The 17,732-nt window shown below is 41.8% G+C and overlaps 1 protein-coding gene across 1 annotated transcript in view; it reads left to right on the top strand.

Annotated features, from left to right (window-relative positions):
* Positions 1-17,732, top strand: part of LOC147750851 (protein NEDD1-like) — a 381,766-nt gene that overhangs the window by 252,112 nt on the left and 111,922 nt on the right. The gene's annotated exons all lie outside the window — the stretch shown is intronic.

Below are 17,732 nucleotides of genomic sequence, written 5' to 3' on the forward strand. Positions count from 1 at the left end.
GTTTCCCTAGGTGCAGTGTTCCTCATGGTCAAAACCCTGTCAATAGTGCCTTTTGTAGGGGCATATATTTTCCCACTGACAGTTGACACGGTGGCAATTTTGTCCTTCTCTATGTAGGTTTCACCATTGGCTGTGTAGTGTCAGGCCAAAAAGTGAAGACCCATCACGGTTTGGCTGTATGTCTTACAAAACTCATGTTATCGAACATGGACACTTCTCTAGACCGACCAAGAACTCGAGATTTGGCGAAATTGTGCCTTCATCATTCTGGTGCTGCGGCCAAGTTGGCCGGATGGACAATGCGGCTGCAATCGTACTGCAGAAACAGAAAACCACAGTTTCCAAAAGCCTATGCGGCGCACGTGCAGGAAATGACGGAATTTCAGGTCCCAGAAGGCTATGAAAGCCTTCCATTATGGAGGAAATGCCGCAGATTAACCTGTGTTGCTGGTAACTCCGAGGATGAAGGAGTTTTGTGTTTTGGAGTGTCCGGTGCGGTAAGGGTGTCTCATGATGTTGCCTTCCCCATTTCTTTACAGTTTGGCCATTTGATGGGGGCAGGCTGCTTTTTCATATTGATATAAGCAGTTATACTACACAGCTATTCAGGAGCCAGTACTTTGATTTGAAGGCTATGGTATATTCTAAGGATTGTTAATTTCCAAGATTTGTGTCTGCCACAGAATTCTTTTAGACTTCATATATAGAAGGTAGTATAGTACCTGCTTTTAAGGCTATACCACTCATGTTTCTACTTACTCAAAATCATCATTACCATTTTTTATTTGTGTATAATATCAAGTATTTCACTTGGAATGATACCTTGAGTGCTCCACCATATGTCATATGGATGTATAAATGTGTGTTTTAGTTTGTGTTCTAGCAGTTGGTCAGTGAGAGGTTGATGCTAACACGCGTCCTTCCTCCCTTGTGATGTTAAATAATACACAAACATTGGTGGGTACTATTTGATCTATAGCATATGTATCTCTTGTGTATGCCTTAGGCATAGCATAAAACATATTGTTTCTGTTCGCAGTATCCAATAAATGAGTTCTGAGTTTAAGCCAAGTCCGTTCCATACAGGACGCAGTAGCCATTTGGGAAGTTCTTGATGAAATCAAATCATTCTTCTTAATGCTACTGCCGGATCTTGTTATTTTTCTTTACAGGTATATAGGAATAGATAAATCCTATGAGTAAATGTTATAAATGTTTAGACTATTTTCTAAAGCCAGTTTTCAAAAACGAGTCTTTCTTTTCACAGGTCTCCCTCCCCGCTGTTTCCCTTCCTTTCCTTCCCCCGATTGACCACCTTAATCTTCCATGCTATTATGGCAAGTTAGAATTAATGGTGTCAATAGATGGACCCATTTGAGCAACGATCCTGAGAGGCCGCAGAAGTATCCGTGACAGAATAATCTGCCTAAAATATAATATACCTCTCCCGATCGGTTCATTGTGACTATGGCCACCCTTGAGGAGGTGTTCACCACTTTAGTCATATTACAACAAGATATCACAGCCTTTAGGGCTGAGACAGCGGCCTTACAAGATAAGGTAGACAGAATACAGAGAAATCCGTTTGATGCCCAGACTGGGCGAAACACAGGAGGGGGCCCATGGCAGTTTGGAAGTCCCTCTTTCCATCCACCACATATAGTGGAGGTACCCACACCCATACCCTTAGCTACTCCGGAACGTTTCCAAGGAGATACCTCCAAAGTACAGATTTTCATGACCCAAATAATGTTAAATTTTTCTTGTAGACCGTAGACATTTCCCACTAATCAGGCTAGGGTAGCCTTTATGATTTCGTATCTAACAGGGAACGCAGGCCGGTGGCCAGTACCGTTTGTACGCCCAAATGACCCCATATTTTATGACTGGGATGAATCCAGGAAAGAATTCGAAACCGTGTTTGATCTCAAACCTGCTTCTTTCTCGGCTGATAGAGTACGGCTAGAACTAAAGCAAGGCAATAAGGACCTTGTAGTGTACATTAATACCTTTGAACGTTTAGTGGCAGAAACGCAGAGGCCAGAAGAAAAATGGGATGAATTGTTTTACTAAGGTCTAAAAGACGAGATGAAGCATGTATTAGCCCAGATTGACCCACAGCCGTCTCACTGCAATCAATCAATTATACAAATTTGTAAAGCAAGCTACTCACCCGCTAGGGTCTCAAGGCGCTGGGAGGGGGGGTAGTCTCTACTGCTCGAACAGCCAGGTCTTGAGTTGTTTCCTGGAGGAGAGGTGGTCCTGGGTCAGCCATAGGTGGGTGGGGAGGGAGTTCCATGTCTTGGCTGCCAGGTAGGAGAAGGATCTTCCGGCGGTGATTTTGCGAATTCGTGGGACGGAGGCGAGGGCGAGGCTGGCCGATCGGAGCTGGCGGATGGGTGTGTAGAATGTGAGGCGGTTGTTGAGGTATTTGGGGCCCATGTCGTGGAGAGCCTTGTGTGTGTGGGTGAGGAGTCTGAACGGGATTCTCTTGCTGACGAGGAGCCAGTGCAGGTCTCTCAGATGGGCAGAGATGTGGCTCTGACGGGGAGGAGTCCAGGATGAAGCCCAGGTTACTTGCGTGGTCCGTTGGCTTGGGGGCGGTGCCTATTGCCGGGGGCCACCAGTAGTCGTTCCATGCTGAGAGGGATGGTCCCAGGATGAGAACTTCCGTCTTGTCTGAGTTCAGTTTCAGACGGCTGAGCTTCATCCATTCCGCGACGTCTTTCATTCCTTCCTGGAGGCCCGTTCTGGCAGTGGTGGGGTCGGTGAGGGAGAGGATCAGCTGGGTGTCGTCTGCATAGGAGATGATGTTGAGGTTGTGTTGGCGTGCGATGGCTGCGAGGGGGCTCATGTAGACGTTGAAGAGGGTGGGGCTGAGCGAGGATCCTTGCGGAACGCCGCAGATGACTTCAGTGGCCATGGAGCAGAACGGGGGGAGGCGGACTCTCTGGGTTCTTCCGGCGATGAACGAGATGATCCACTCCAAGGCCGATCCTTGGATACTTGGTGTTGCTGAGGCGCTGTATCAGGGTGCGGTGGCATACGGTGTCGAAGGCTGCTGAGAGGTCCCGGAGGATGATGGCAGCTGTTTCCCCGTTGTCGAGCAGGGACCTGATGTCGTCAGTAGATGCAATGAGTGCAGTCTCGGTGCTGTGGTTAGCTCGGAAACCAGACTGCGAGGGGTCGAGGGATCTGTTTGTCTCGAGGAAGGCGGAGAGTTGTTTGACGGTCTTCTCGATGACTTTGGCAGGAAAAGAGAGGAGCAAGATGGGTCGGACGTTCTTGAGGTCCGTGGGGTCTGCAGTGGGTTTCTTCAGGAGGTCGCTCAGCTCGGCATGTTTCCAGCTCTCCGGGAAGGTGGCGGATGCGAAAGAGCTGTTAATGATGTCCCGGAGTTGTGGTGCGATGATGGAGTCGGCTTTGTTAAAGATGTGGTGTGGACAAGCGATTGGGGAGCTGGAGTGGATGGTGCAATGACCTTATCAATCTCGCATTACGGTTAGATTACCAAATGGAGGAACGTAGAGGGGATAGGAAGAAGGTTGAACGGCCTCCTACCTGGTTCGACAAGAATAGATTCATCGGGGGTCATCAGAGTCACCCGTCAAACCTACGGAAATAGGTATGGTGCGCACACCGCCAACTCACACAGAGAGAGAAATTAGGAGATAAAATGGCCTCTATGTACGGTGGAAAAAAAGGGCATTTTGTTAGTGTTTAACTAAACCACGAGCCAGTACAGGGTTCAATAAACCACAAGTGGCTATCGCAGAAGTGACACAGGAAAACTAACAAACGCAACAATACCAGAAGGGAAATCTTTGGGTGGTGTGACGAACCCTTCTAGTAAACAAAAGGCAAGAATATTCCCAGACCATTTCATCATAAGTCACAGCATGGTAGCCAAGAGACTGTTTCTTGGTTTAACGGTCAAAGATAATCCCGAAGAAGTATTAACAGTTGATGGGACAGAATTGACTACAGATCCTATTAAATTCCACACAGATAGTTTAGAAATGTGTTGTAGGGAAGGGCATACAGAATGCTTGAGATTTACACCATCCAGGCTCCACAGTATGGTGGCATTCTGGACCTTCCTTGGTTAATAAAGCATAACCCCACTGTCAATTGGGAAGATAAAACGGTGGACTTTGATAGATCATGGTGTAATGAAAATTGTTTTTCCAACATGTTGACTCCAGTAAAAAAGTTCAAGTGCAATACACAGCATTGCCACTGCTGTTGAAACAGATGTTGACTTGCCCTCTTGTTCTACAGAATACCAGGGTGTATTCTGTGAGAAGCAAGCAGACACAATACCCCCTCATAGGCATTACGACTGCCAGATTGACTTAATACCAGGAGCAGTAATTCCCTGTGGGAGACTTTATGCTTTAACTGAACCAGAAAATACACATTTAAGAGAATATATCCACAAATATCTTGAAAATGGGTTTATACACCCTTCAAAGTCACCAACAGCCTCTCCTATTTTCTTTATACCAAAAGTGAATGGTGAGAAGAGCCTTTATTGACTTAAGAGCCTTCAACAATGTTACAATAAAGAACAGATATCCTTTACCTCCGATACAGGTTTTACTTGAGCAAGTTAAAGCAGCCACGGTCTACACACAATTAGATCTAAAAGGGGCATATCCCTTAGTACGCGTGAGGGAGGGCGATGAATAGAAAACCACCTTCCGTACTAGGTATGGGTTATATAGGTACACGGTGATGCCCTTCGGCCTTTGCAATGCCCCCGCAGCATTTCAATATTTCGTGAACTAGGTGCTGCAGTAGTTTCTGGACAGGTTTGTGGTGGCATATATTGACGATATTTTAATTTACTCTTCCAACATTGAAGATCACTATGTACATGTGTGCAAGGTGTTCAAGTCACTTCGACTGAATGGACTGTACTGTAAACTCAGTAAGTGTGAGTTTCACGTGTGTAAAATAGAGTTCCTGGGAGTCATGTTGCCACCCACAGGACAGGAAATGTCGGAGCGTAAAATCCTGTCAGTCAAAGAGTGGCCAAGGCCTACCAATATTAGAGACATACAATGTTTTTCTTTGGATTTGCAAACTTTTACCGCAGATTTATAAGCCACTTTTCTAATACAGTGGCCCCTATCACCAAACTGCTAAGAATAAATGTCTCATTTCTCTAGACAAAGGAAGCCGAAACTTTGTTTCAGAGTCTGAAACAAACCTTTGTCACTGCTCCCATTTTGGCTCACTCCGACCCAGAAAGTCCCTATGTAGTGGAAGCTGACGCATCAGATGTAGCCATTGGAGCCATTCTCTCCCAAAGGCACAAAACCATTGGTAAATTAACCCCTTTGGCCTACATGTCACCTAAATTGAACGAGGCTGAGATAAGATACACCATAGCGGAAAAGGAACTATTAGCAATAAAAGACACCTTCAGTGATTGGAGACATCTCCTGATGGGAGCTAAGCATGTAGTGACTGTATATACAGAACATCATAACCTGCAATTTATACATTCTACCAGAATGCTATCATCCAGACACCTGAGGTGAATGCTCTTCTTTTCTGAATATCATTTCATTGTTACTTATAGGCCAGGAGTGGAAAACAAAAAAGCTGACGCTCTTTCCAGACAAGAAATGATCTAGGAACAACATCATTCCATTTTGACTCTCCAACAAGTAGTGGGATTATTCCAAACAGATTCTTTTCTGCAAAGGGTAGCACAGGGTGTGCAAAACAGTTATTGGAAGGAATGGTTATAGAAAAACACCCAATGGACCCTGATCAAAGGTCTTCCTACGAAAGATAAACCGTTATTAGTGCCAAATTAGACCTTGCGCAAGGAAGTGTTTCAGTGGTGCCGCAATGCTCATAGTGGGGGACACAATGGTATCGATAAAACTCTCGACAGAATATCTCGACAATTCTGGTGGCCTTCAGTTGGAAAGGATGTAAAAGACATGATTCACAGGCGTGAGGCTTGTGTACAAGCCAAGGTAGACCATGGAAACCCCCAAGGACTGCTACAACCACTTACAATCCCTTTGGTACCTTGTGAATCAATTTATTTGGATTTTATAGTTCGACTACCAAAAGACAATGGCTGTACCACCATTCTAGTAGTGGTGGACAGTCTCACCAAGATGGGGCCATTTTATTGCCTGTGCACAGGAACCCAACTCTGGACAATTAGCCAAGATGCTTTTGCAACATGTGATCCGGTTTTGGGAGGTTCTTGATTAAATCAAATCTTTCTTCTTAATGCTACTGCAGGATCTTGTTATTTTTCTTTACAGGTATATAGAAATAGTTACACCCTATGAGTAAATGTTATAACTGTTTAGACTATTTTCTAAAGCCAGTTTTCTAAAACAAGTCTTTCTTTTCACAGGTCTCCCTCCCTGCTGTTCCCTTCCTTTCCTTCCCCCGACTGACCACCTTAAATTTTCGTGCTATTAAGGCAAGTCGGATTTAAGGGTGTCAATCGGTGGACCTATTTGAGCATTAAACCAAGCCTTCGAGGCCGCCGAGGTATCCGTGACCGCATGCTCTGCATTTTCTTTTCTCGTGTAATTTGTGGATTCATACATATGGGGTGGGGTGTGGTTTTTATCGAGAACAACATTGAAAACTGGGATCTTAATACTTTCTCTACTGGCTGCGACTTTTACTCAGTTTTCATAGGTAAATAGGAGAGAACAATGATGTTATTTGCAATCCTCTACTGCATGGTGCTATATGAGTTGGAAGCAATCGGTGACCAACCCAAGACAATCCTAGCTAGCTTTCCTATAATTGTGGCATCACAAAACTATGGAGTGGAGTTAGGTTTTCATGAGTGATGAGATTCTCAGATCTAAATGTCAAGCATGTACCTATCATTCTACCTTAGGCTATAGGTATTTGGAGACACTGAGACGTATAGAATGGATAAAATTCTATGTTTGTACCCAATTGTTGTATGTTTTTATGTGAGTTGGCCTTCCCAGGTTTTTGTATCTAATCAAATTTAGGAAGACATGCCAGTGTCCTATTCCTAATGTCAGAATAGTTTTATTTTTTTCCCAAATGCATAACTTCCATTCATAACCAAATTATGTTTGCCAAAATGCCTGGCTTAATTTTATGCCCTGGATTTCACTTTGTGGGCGTAAGTACAGTAGCAGTTGGCAACTACTGAAAGTGGTGGACCGGGCAAATGGGTGGGGCCTGTGCCAATGCCGGAAAAATGGGCATGCATGCAGTGAAGTTGCTAAACTGAAAGGTATGTAGGGATAGTGCTTATTTCTCGTCTCAAAAACTATAAAAAAGAAAGAGGACACTGTTATTACGGCTATGGCTTTGCACCAGAACTTGTGATATCAGTACTGGGAGGTGAAACATTTTAGGAACTCACTGGAGAATTTATGCTTAACAACTTGCAAATAGGACTCGTGCTATCATTACGGGGATGAAAAAGTTTTGAATTATCTCCTGGACAATTCACACCTAAACAATTGTAGTTTATGCCCTGAAGATTTCTTAACCTTTTGGGACGGACAGTTGCGGCTGGTACTGAATGAGGGTGGTGGGGACAGGGGGATGCGAAGGGTGTTTAGAGAATCCGAAATAGCACTTACCTTCTAATGTGCAGACTCCTCTGTCATCTCACGTCTCCTTGGTCAGGCAGAACAGGAAGCACAAACAGGCTCCCCTAGCCATTCGCAACACTGCAATGCAGTGGGAGCCTGTGAATATTCCACACCAGGCTGTGCATTACTGCCTAGTGTGGAACATGCTAAGTGCCCATGCCGGTTTGGCCTGCCTGAGAGGGCCGGCCAAACCAAGATGTGCACTGAAGTGCACATATTACCTCCTCCCCCTGCTGGCTGCATTGACAGCCAAGCTCCGACTGCACCCTAAAGCCTGCTTAAGCGTGAAAAATAAAATTACGACATTGTGTTATTATCATTTTATTTTTCCTTCTTTGCACTGCCAAAAGCAGTGGGTTGATGCTCTGGGGACTAAATGCATTGGCTGATTGGCTGTGTCCATGTTGCACTGTTTCAAGAAAGAAAGAAAGAATTAACATTTGAATATATTTCTCCGTGGCATCTCGATCTACTAATTGAAATTTTATGTAATCTGGAACACTGATTTGTTAAAAGATACAAAACCATTGGTTTGTTTAAAATTACCTAGACTGCCATTCAACGTGTGCTTACCCCTCATGATGTTGTATTTGAAAGTCGTAGTGTGTTTTTAGACGGCTATCCCTGGGAGTGGAGCACCTTCTTATGGGAATGAAACAGTGGGCGGTGACTCTTACCACAACCATTCTATAGCTACTATTGTGAATTGAAAACAAAATAAAACTTGTTATTTTTAGACCTCTTTACATTTCAGCACATGAAATGGAATGGAACCAGATTTACTTACATTTTGAAGTAAATGCACCAGATTATCAACGCAGCTATACATTCACTAAATTGCCAACATGCATTACAATAACGTTTTAAAGTTAAAATGTGTGATTGTAAAACGGTAATGAAATGCAGGTAGGTGATTTAGTGTCCATTAAATAAAATGAAACAAAACATTCACTTACCTTGCTCCTCATCCTCTCTCTGGTCCTGGTGTTCTTTTCGTCGTCCAGCGTGGGCCCCAGCCAACTCTCATAACCAGTCCAGCATGAGGGAAGTGCCCGGATTGGATGGAGCTGGCAGTCTCAGCCCTCTTAAAGGCACAGGATGCCTGTGCTTGTTCTCCACTCAGCTGTCTGAGACAGCTGAATTGGAGAGGTTTAAAGTGAAAGCCTGACAGGCCGTCGCAAGACAGCTGGCCAAAGTGACATGTGCACTGCATACTTAGGTGCCCAGCCCACCACTCCGTCCGGCTGCCACTCAGCAGCAATGGCCCAGCCTCGCCCTGACAGTAGGCTTGGCACAGATTAGTGGAAAATAAAATGGTGATAAACTAACTTTATTACCATTACATTTTTCATCTCTGGGGCATTTTTATTTAGTGGGGCGACACTCCTTAGACCTAATGGAGGTGCCACTCCTGCATAAGTATCTAATAAACAAAGAAATAAGTCCAAAACTTACATATTGAATGACTGCTATTACAAGTTCATACATTTCCCCCGAAGTTTTTTAAAATGTATTTTTAATATTTTAAAGCATCTAGAGTTAAAAAATGTTATCAGATGTACATAAATGACTGTTTCTGTAAATCAGAACCTTTATTTTAAAACGTTATTTCCTAAATTTCACCCACTATGTTAAGACTTTATAAAAAAAATACACATATTCTCCAGGACAAACAATGTGATTTAATTGCTAAACAGGGTTTTAAACTAAAATTGTTTCAAAAGTCTCTGATGACATTACTTATACAAATTTGAGACTCTTTAGCGTTATTTGCAGGAACATATTTTCAATTATATAATTAACAATTTTGATAAACAAACTATTGCCATACGTTAACTATTTCCAGAATGCAAACCACTGTAGGTCACATTAAATGTATCTGGTGGAGATGGAATTTCTTGTCATCTAACTGTAGAAGAGGGATCTCCATGTGCCACACTCTTTTTCAAACGAGCCTTCACAAATCCAATTCTAAAAGCAATCACCATTCTCTTTAAAGTGGTATATAATTAGGATAAACTAGAACAGTTCAGACATCTTATAATAAATACTTGACGAGAAGGACCCGATAATGGAGGGTTTAAAAAGAAGGTGTTTAGACGTAGCAGCAGAGGTTGTTTCAAGAATATTTAGGTGAATGATCCCCGGAAAAGGGAATATAATTAAACAGCCAATTGTATTTGTTGCATTTTCGTTTAAAGTGGTGAGAAGTAAAGGGGAATTTTGATAAGCAATTGGAAAGAAATGAAAATGGATGAGGACGTTACCTGAAATTATGTTCAGTGAAATGGATAATTTGAACGTTGTGTTTTGTAATATCGCTATGTTACGAAGAGGAGCACACACTGGTGGTAATTGTCTGCTACCATAAAATCTCGATCTACAATATTCTGCACATCAATTTTGAGGGTGTTCTCCTCAGATTTACTCCTGCCATGGTGCAAATCCCCCTCGGATTCCCGGATGGGAATGGCTTGTAGAGAAGTTAGTAAATCTGAACTATCAACGCCCACTTTACCTATGCATAATGTCACAACTTACAATTATGCATGGATAAATGCATGGATAAATCAACTTGTGCATGGAAATTTATTTTTTTAGGAATTCCTTTCACTGATAAATCAAGTCATTTGCATATTAGTTCAACTTAAACTTACAAGTCAAGTCAAAGATCTTTATTCGGAATAAAACATCCATAAAAGTGCATTACAAGATACGATGGCAAGAAATACAATACAAGGATAAACAAACAAACCAAAAATATAGTCTGTCTAATTCTACAAAAATGCAGGTACATATTAAAAACAGTAAGTGCAATTAAAAGATTTTTAAATCATTTTAAAAATAGCGACAGCTATGAAGTTTTGGACAAAAGCAAAGATGAAGTCCGAACAGATACATGTGCAAAATACAGATATGCAAATTAGTAGAAATTTAAAGTGCGAAGTGCAATGTGCAAATATTATCAATCAATGTGCAAAGTAGCTCGTGAGCGGACTGCGGCTTTGAGAAAACAGCTCACTCTAAATATTATTTCATCTGATCCTAACATTAATAAATTCCTCAGTGCTATCTTGAAATCTGACAGGTCATGTTTCCGACAGTAAGGCATTAAATAATGGACTGTAAACATTTTATAAAAGTCACAAAAGAACAAAAAATGCATAAGACTCTGTTTCATGTTTGGCTTACACAGACAACCTAAGGTTTCCAAATGTTTATTGTAGCTCAAAGAGAAATTTAATAAATTTACAATGCTCCCGTCCCGAAAACGGAACAGTAAGCTCCTCTTCCATCTACCAAGATGTAAACGTAGATATTTCTGGGGCGGGGCAGGGTAACTGATAGGGGGCTCAAAATGGCCCATGTACTTTATAACTGAACACTTTGAAAAGTTTTTCCTTTCCCGCTCCTCTCTATAGAGGTTATACAGAGCCCTTTGAATCAAGGTCTTATGTGAACGATCTACAAGATTAGGAAATGTAAACAGGTGTCCTTGCCCTACACTTATTAAACATTCATTTACGGTTTTCAACCATGGTATGCAATGTGCCCTGTCACATTTTAAACAGTCTAAGATTATGTCACGTGTCAATGTGGCTGCGGGGTTCGTCCATATCTTTAACCAGAAAAGGGGCGGCCTTGATCTAACAAAGTCCTCTATATAGGGGATGTTTAATTCACTATGACATATATAGTTTGAAGAACAAATGACTCCACCCAGCACCTCCCGACAGAATCTATTTTCTTCTGTCTGGATATGGAGACAGTTTGTATGTCCCCATACCTCTGCGCCATAAGTACCTGTCGGGATGCATTAAGTTTGATAAATCTTTACTAATGGCATGATCACGTCTGCATGATTAGGTTGGCGCAGGGAAATTATCAAGTTGATCGCATTACCTAATTTATTCCTCGCATAGGAAACATGTGGTTGCCAGGAACCAGTGTTAGAAAACAGCAGCCCCAGATATGGGAAAGTGCAGGTACTTTTTAAAACATTTTCCCCTGACATAATCTCAGTAACTTTATACTTTTTTGGACCACAGGTCATAATAAGGGATTTTTTGAAATTAGTGGTTAAACCTAAGTCGGCCATAAAACTTACAAAACCTGAAATTAAAATACGCAGTGCCTTTGGGGTGCGGCCCATTAGGACCGCATCATCTGCGTAAAGGAGGGTGGGTATGGGAGTGCCGTTTACATACGGTACATCTTTTGTTAGGATACTCAGGGAACTACTCAGCTCATTAATGTATAAGATAAAAAGCAGGGGGGCTAGAACACAGCCCTGTCTGACCCCCCTGCCAATAAAAATGTCACTAGAAACTTTGCCAGTGTGATTAATACGCACACGCGCTCTTAGGTCGCTATGAAGGTAGGATAAAAAATAAACCAAATAGTCATCTAAACCATAATTAAGAAGGACGGACCATAAACGGGAACGATTTACAAAATCAAAGGCAGAACTTAGATTCATGAAACCAAAGTATAAGGGGGATTTTTTTGCAATATTATATTTAGCCATTATTAAATTCAGGTTCAAACATTGTTCTACCGTGCCCACACTGCTACGGAAACCTAGCTGGCTCGGGTGTAGAATATTACTTTCCTCCGTCCAAGTTCTAATTCTTTTAAAAATTACCCTGCCCAATACTTTCAGGGTGTTATCAATTCATGATATTGGGCGGTAGCACCCAGGATCCAGCCTGTCGCCTTTTATGAAAATGGGTACAATAGTACTGCAGGACCATGTTTCAGGGATAGATTCGTGTGTTAGGTTGTTAAAAACATTACACAACAGTGGTGCCCAAAAGTTGATTTCACATTTTAGTGGGTCAATCGAAAGGCCGTCAGGACCAGGGGCTTTATTACCAGCACTTTCTACGATGGCGTCCTCTACCTCAAGCAATGAAATGTTCAATGGGGTTGGAGGGGGAAGGGTTGCTGCGTGGTTGCCAGATGCGGCATAAATCTTCGAGAAATGGTCGACCCACACAGACCCAGTGATGTTACAGTTAATTGGAGTTATAATTGAACCAAGAGATCTTAGGTTCGTTACCTCCCTCCAAAACCCTGGGGTATCTTTTAGGTCAGCCATACGTACAAGGGATTCCCAGTGATCTTTGACTAGTTCATTGGATCTGATACGTAAGGTGGATTTATACCTTGCTCTCAAGAACCTTACCTGGGAAATATCCCGCGGTTTGGACATGAGTGCAGCCCTTAAATTCCGGTTTGCTTTTGAGCAAGAGGCATCAAACTTCTTGGGGCCTCCTCAGTTTTCCTGGATGCTGGTTTAGAGATCTCGCTTTTTATTGCGGAGCAAAGTTCCCTAAATGATTTAATCATGTTGCCCTCGCAACTATCAATGGAAATGCAATTCGCGATCAATACTGGGTGTTTCTTAATCACATTTGCCAAAACTCCCCTGTTATCCACTCCCCTCCAAACAACCCTTAATCTATCCGTCGATGCTTCCAGGTTTGTTTCCCCGATTTCGCTATGTGATATTTTACCTCCCAATGATTTCAAATAAATCACAATGGGATAGTGATCACTGTATACATTACACACTACCTCAGCTTTTAATAAAACATCAGCAAGGGAGGGTGAAACAAACATATAATCGATTGTTGTTGCGCTCCCATGGCCGATGAAAGTGGGGACCGGGGCAGAGCTTATACCAGTACCGGCAAACTCCATGGAATTTATGAGTTCTCTAGTTGCAAGGAGATCAGATAATTCTACACCTCTCCTACAAGGGGGATTTCTTGAATGAATGTGTGCATTGAAATCCCCTCTCAAACAAATGCCATCGAACTTCCCGTATTTCCGTCCTTCCACTATTTCATCAATAAAATTAAACAGATCTAAAAAATTACGATTGGGTTGGGATATAAAATCATTATTGTAGAAATTAATCAGACATAGTTTTACCCTTTTTGTATATATCAGTGCCATAAAACTTGGGTTATTAATTTGTATTGCTTCAGTTTTTACCTCTGCAGTTATCTTTACCCAAATCGATAAACCCCCGCTAGGGCGGCCCAGAGAAGGGGCTGATACAGTCCTATTATGACAACTATACCCTTCAAATAACAGATGAGTTGTACACCAAGTTTCTTGGAACATTAAGACATCATGGCAATTTACCCAGTCCTTCCAAGCTTTAATTTCCACTTTTGCCTTCAGCCCAGCAATGTTCCAGCTTATAATTGACAAGTTCTCGTTCGGCCTTGGACAAACATCCTGGATATGCACCTGGGCAGTTGCTATGGGATTATCCAATGGATTACATTGTAAGTTGGAAGGTAGGGAAAAGTCGGATGGTGTCAAAGATACCTCAACTTAAACTTACAAATGGGTTTGTGATTGGGGCCCGTTATATGGAAACCTACATCATGCGGACATCCTGGCAATCTGGCATGAATTCTGTGTAATAGACCACGGTTGGCCATACATGACATGCTTTTCAGCTGTGATTCCTGACAGGGGTACCTGTAGACTGACAAGACTTTGCATTAATAAGGAACACAGTGTCTCACAATAGGACTTCTTATGACCCTTGATGGGTTTTGCATTTCCGGTGCAAACACATTTAATTTTCCACTTGTGCTTAGTTCTGGAATCACGCGTGTTAGGTTTTATAATGCACGTATTAACAAGCAATACAGGCTGAGGAAATCATTAAATGCCGCTATGATCCCTCCTATTGTGGGTTTCATTAATTAGCGCAGCCCAAATCTCTCTGCTATATGGACGGATACTCCACAAAATAATGGCCTTTTGACACTGAGCCGAACGGTTAATTTGATAATGATGTCTGCCTTTGAGGGCCAAAATTGTTCTAAAAACTCAAAGATTGTCTTTCTTTAATTGCATTCTGAGCAGAGACAATTACTTTTCCAATTTACATTTCAAGTATTCTAATTGGTGTTAGACGAAAAAGTTGCTTTTTGATGCCTCTAAATTAAATGACATTGGAAATTGACAATATTACGAACAGGGTTATCTTGTACTAGAATAGGTTAAATAAAAAAATGCTGAAATAATTTAAAAGTCCTCTTGCAGAGAACGAGTTTGTGGAGTGATTAGGACTACATGCACGCATTAGAATCTCTCGGTTGTACACACACTTGCAGGGCCTTGCAATGATAAGAGGATGCAAGTAGATTATACAAATGCTGTTAATTAGAAAATGTATATTTTCCAGTCATGTACAGCACTCGATGCTTTGCCTAATGTTTTTTTGATAGTTTTCCATCTAAGAAATAGGAAGACCTCTGTTGGTATTGTTCATTTCTCACTAATAGTATTAAATGCTACAGTATCATTAGCTTACGAAGCATTTATCGATTTAAATACAGTAGTGTGTGTATCTATGTAGTTCACAGGGGTTTTAAAGATTAATATCAGCTGTAGGACAGTTTCACATGTATGCCAAATTACCGGAAGCAGGAGAAAATTAATGTATTAGTACTGAAATTCGCTTGAACAAAAACAAGACCGGGTTCCCAATCAGTAATTTGCTTTTATTAATCAGTTGGCTACTGTGAGAGAACAGCAGTGAGCATTTCACTGAATGAAGTAAAAAGAGGTCTGAAAAATATATATATATAAAAAGTTGGTTTTAATGATCTTGATTAAGCATCCGATAGTACAGATGGTATTGGAAGAGATAAAATTGGTAACATTCAGTACATACAAAAGATAAACTGCATTAAAATAGTGCAGTGAATGAACAGTGTTTAAAAAATTAAGTGCGCAGTGAAAAGGTATAGCATCGAATAACAATCCATTAAATTTAGTTATTGGTCAAGTGGTATATCACTACAATTATCATAATTTTGACCCTTTGAGTATGATTTAGGATAGAGTCCTCATCCGAACAGTTAGACAAAGCTTCTACCAATAATCACCATACATCAAAAGCAAAATAAAATGTTGCATAACCATGGCGGAACAGAAGTCACAGCTAGAAATGTTCAGGCTCAGTAACTAGCATCAATATGGGCCAATTCAGTTTGGACAGAATTGTTTCCACAAACCATCTGCACTGAGAAATGATGTGGTGTCTGGAGCCCTGTGATGTCACATATGCCTTATTGGGAAACAGCAGAGCTCCAAACCTGAACCAGATATTCTCCCTGTTTGAAGGATTGAACATGGATGCTTGTTCCAATTCTGTCTGAGGGAAAGACAATTGCTACCAGAAACCAAAAATGCCTTTCAACAATAAGTATGAAATGTTAGACAGGTGTGCAGGGAGGGTCACAACTGGAGGAAAAACAGCAGCACAAAAACCTCTAGGAGGTGGAGGACTGAAATGTGATCCTTGAAATCAGTGAAGACTCCAACACACCGCAGTAGGACAGGCACTAGTGTCTACAAAACTCATCCTTGCCAAGAACTATCTGTCAAGTAGGTTTTGTTGTTAGTCTTACATACCTTCTAAACTGTTAACACGGTATTTGAAAGGGAAATAATTTCCCTGCTCCCATAGCAGCAAAAGAAATAGAAAAAATTACAAACAAATGCCTAGCCACCTACCTCACTGACAACCACTTCCTTGACTACACTAAATCTGGATTCAGGCCCAACCACAGTACACAGACTGTCCTCATTGCCATCACAGATGGCATCTGGATGACCTTGGACAGAGGTGACACCGTGGCCCTTATACTACTAGGTCTTTCCACAGCCTTTGCCTCCCATGCCATCCTGATCCAGTAACTGCATGAAGCCGGCATCCAAGGCCCTCCAATGCACAAGATTTACTCCTTGCTGACAGGCCCCATCCGGTCGGTCAGCCCGGCCCCCTTCACTTGGAACACCAGAGTTCCTCAAAGAACTTTACTCTGCCCCAATCCAGGAGACAATCGTCGTGGTAGGAGGCAGAAGAGAAGCTGTATCACACGAGACAACAGAGCACTATCACCAGAAGAGATTCGACTTGAAACCCAGCACAACTAGTTGATAGAAAACCTGAATCTAAAGAATAAAATTCAGAGCTTAATGGCACAGTAGATAAAGTTATGACTGACCCATCCTTAGGAAAAGACGAGGTGAGAATCATCGACCCAACAATGGGTTGGCATTACTGGCAGGCAGGGCTGGTCTTAAGTCTAGGCCATCCAGGCCAGATAGTGTGGAGAATCCATTTGAGTTTGAGACAAGAAACCTATCTCCACTAGTAAACCCAAGGGAGAAGGGCCTGGAGCCCAATCTTTCCCTTGGTGGCAGGTGTTTGTTTAAAAAAAAACAGTGGAACTAAGCTTATGTCATGTCTCCCCATGATGTTATGAACTCTCTTGTAACACATGGAAATTAAAGCAGTTGTATTCCTCTTTCCTGTCATTAGAGACCTGCCACTACTGTATCTCACTGTCACAATTCTCTCCTCTCCTTTTCACCACCATCACCTCTCCTTTCTTTTCATCTGTTCCTTTACCTCAACTTTAGCACTACCTTACTCTTTAATCTCTGCACCTATATCAATACTCACTGTTCCACCTCTTTCTACACTTTTTCACTTTCACTTTACCAATTCTACATCTGCTCTCCCTTTCTTTTTTACATGATTGTCTGTATCTCCCTCTCTACTTTACTCTCACTCTATCTACCTCTGCGTCAATCTCAACTCTTTCTATGTATGACATATCGCCTTAATCTATTTTCTCCCTACGCTACGTTCACCCCTCTCATTATCTCTTTTTGCATTGCTGCCTGACCATTCTGACTATGCTTTTTCTCATTGGCCAATCTCTCTCTAGTTCACTGATTTCTCTACATTGCATCTTTCTTAACTACCTTCATCTCACCTTGCTACCTATCTTCTTGTAATCTGTAAATGAAAGGACTGCACTAAACAATTAAAATGTGGTCATGTGGTATGTAGAGCAGGTAACTCTAATGCCAACTTATTTCATAGAAGCTCTGCAGAGAATGCCACAACTTGTGCTACTTCCCTCTTTAAAGGTATAGCAGGTCTGCTGAGAAGTATCTGTACTATTTCATTCAATGTGTGACAGTCCTGCTAAGAATGTCTATTGCTTTGGAATTCTATTAAATGTGTAGTAGCTCTGGTGACAAGTAATG

The sequence above is a fragment of the Lissotriton vulgaris genome, chromosome 1_1 (genome assembly GCF_964263255.1).
Source record: "Lissotriton vulgaris chromosome 1_1, aLisVul1.2, whole genome shotgun sequence".
Taxonomy (NCBI): Eukaryota; Metazoa; Chordata; class Amphibia; order Caudata; family Salamandridae; genus Lissotriton; species Lissotriton vulgaris.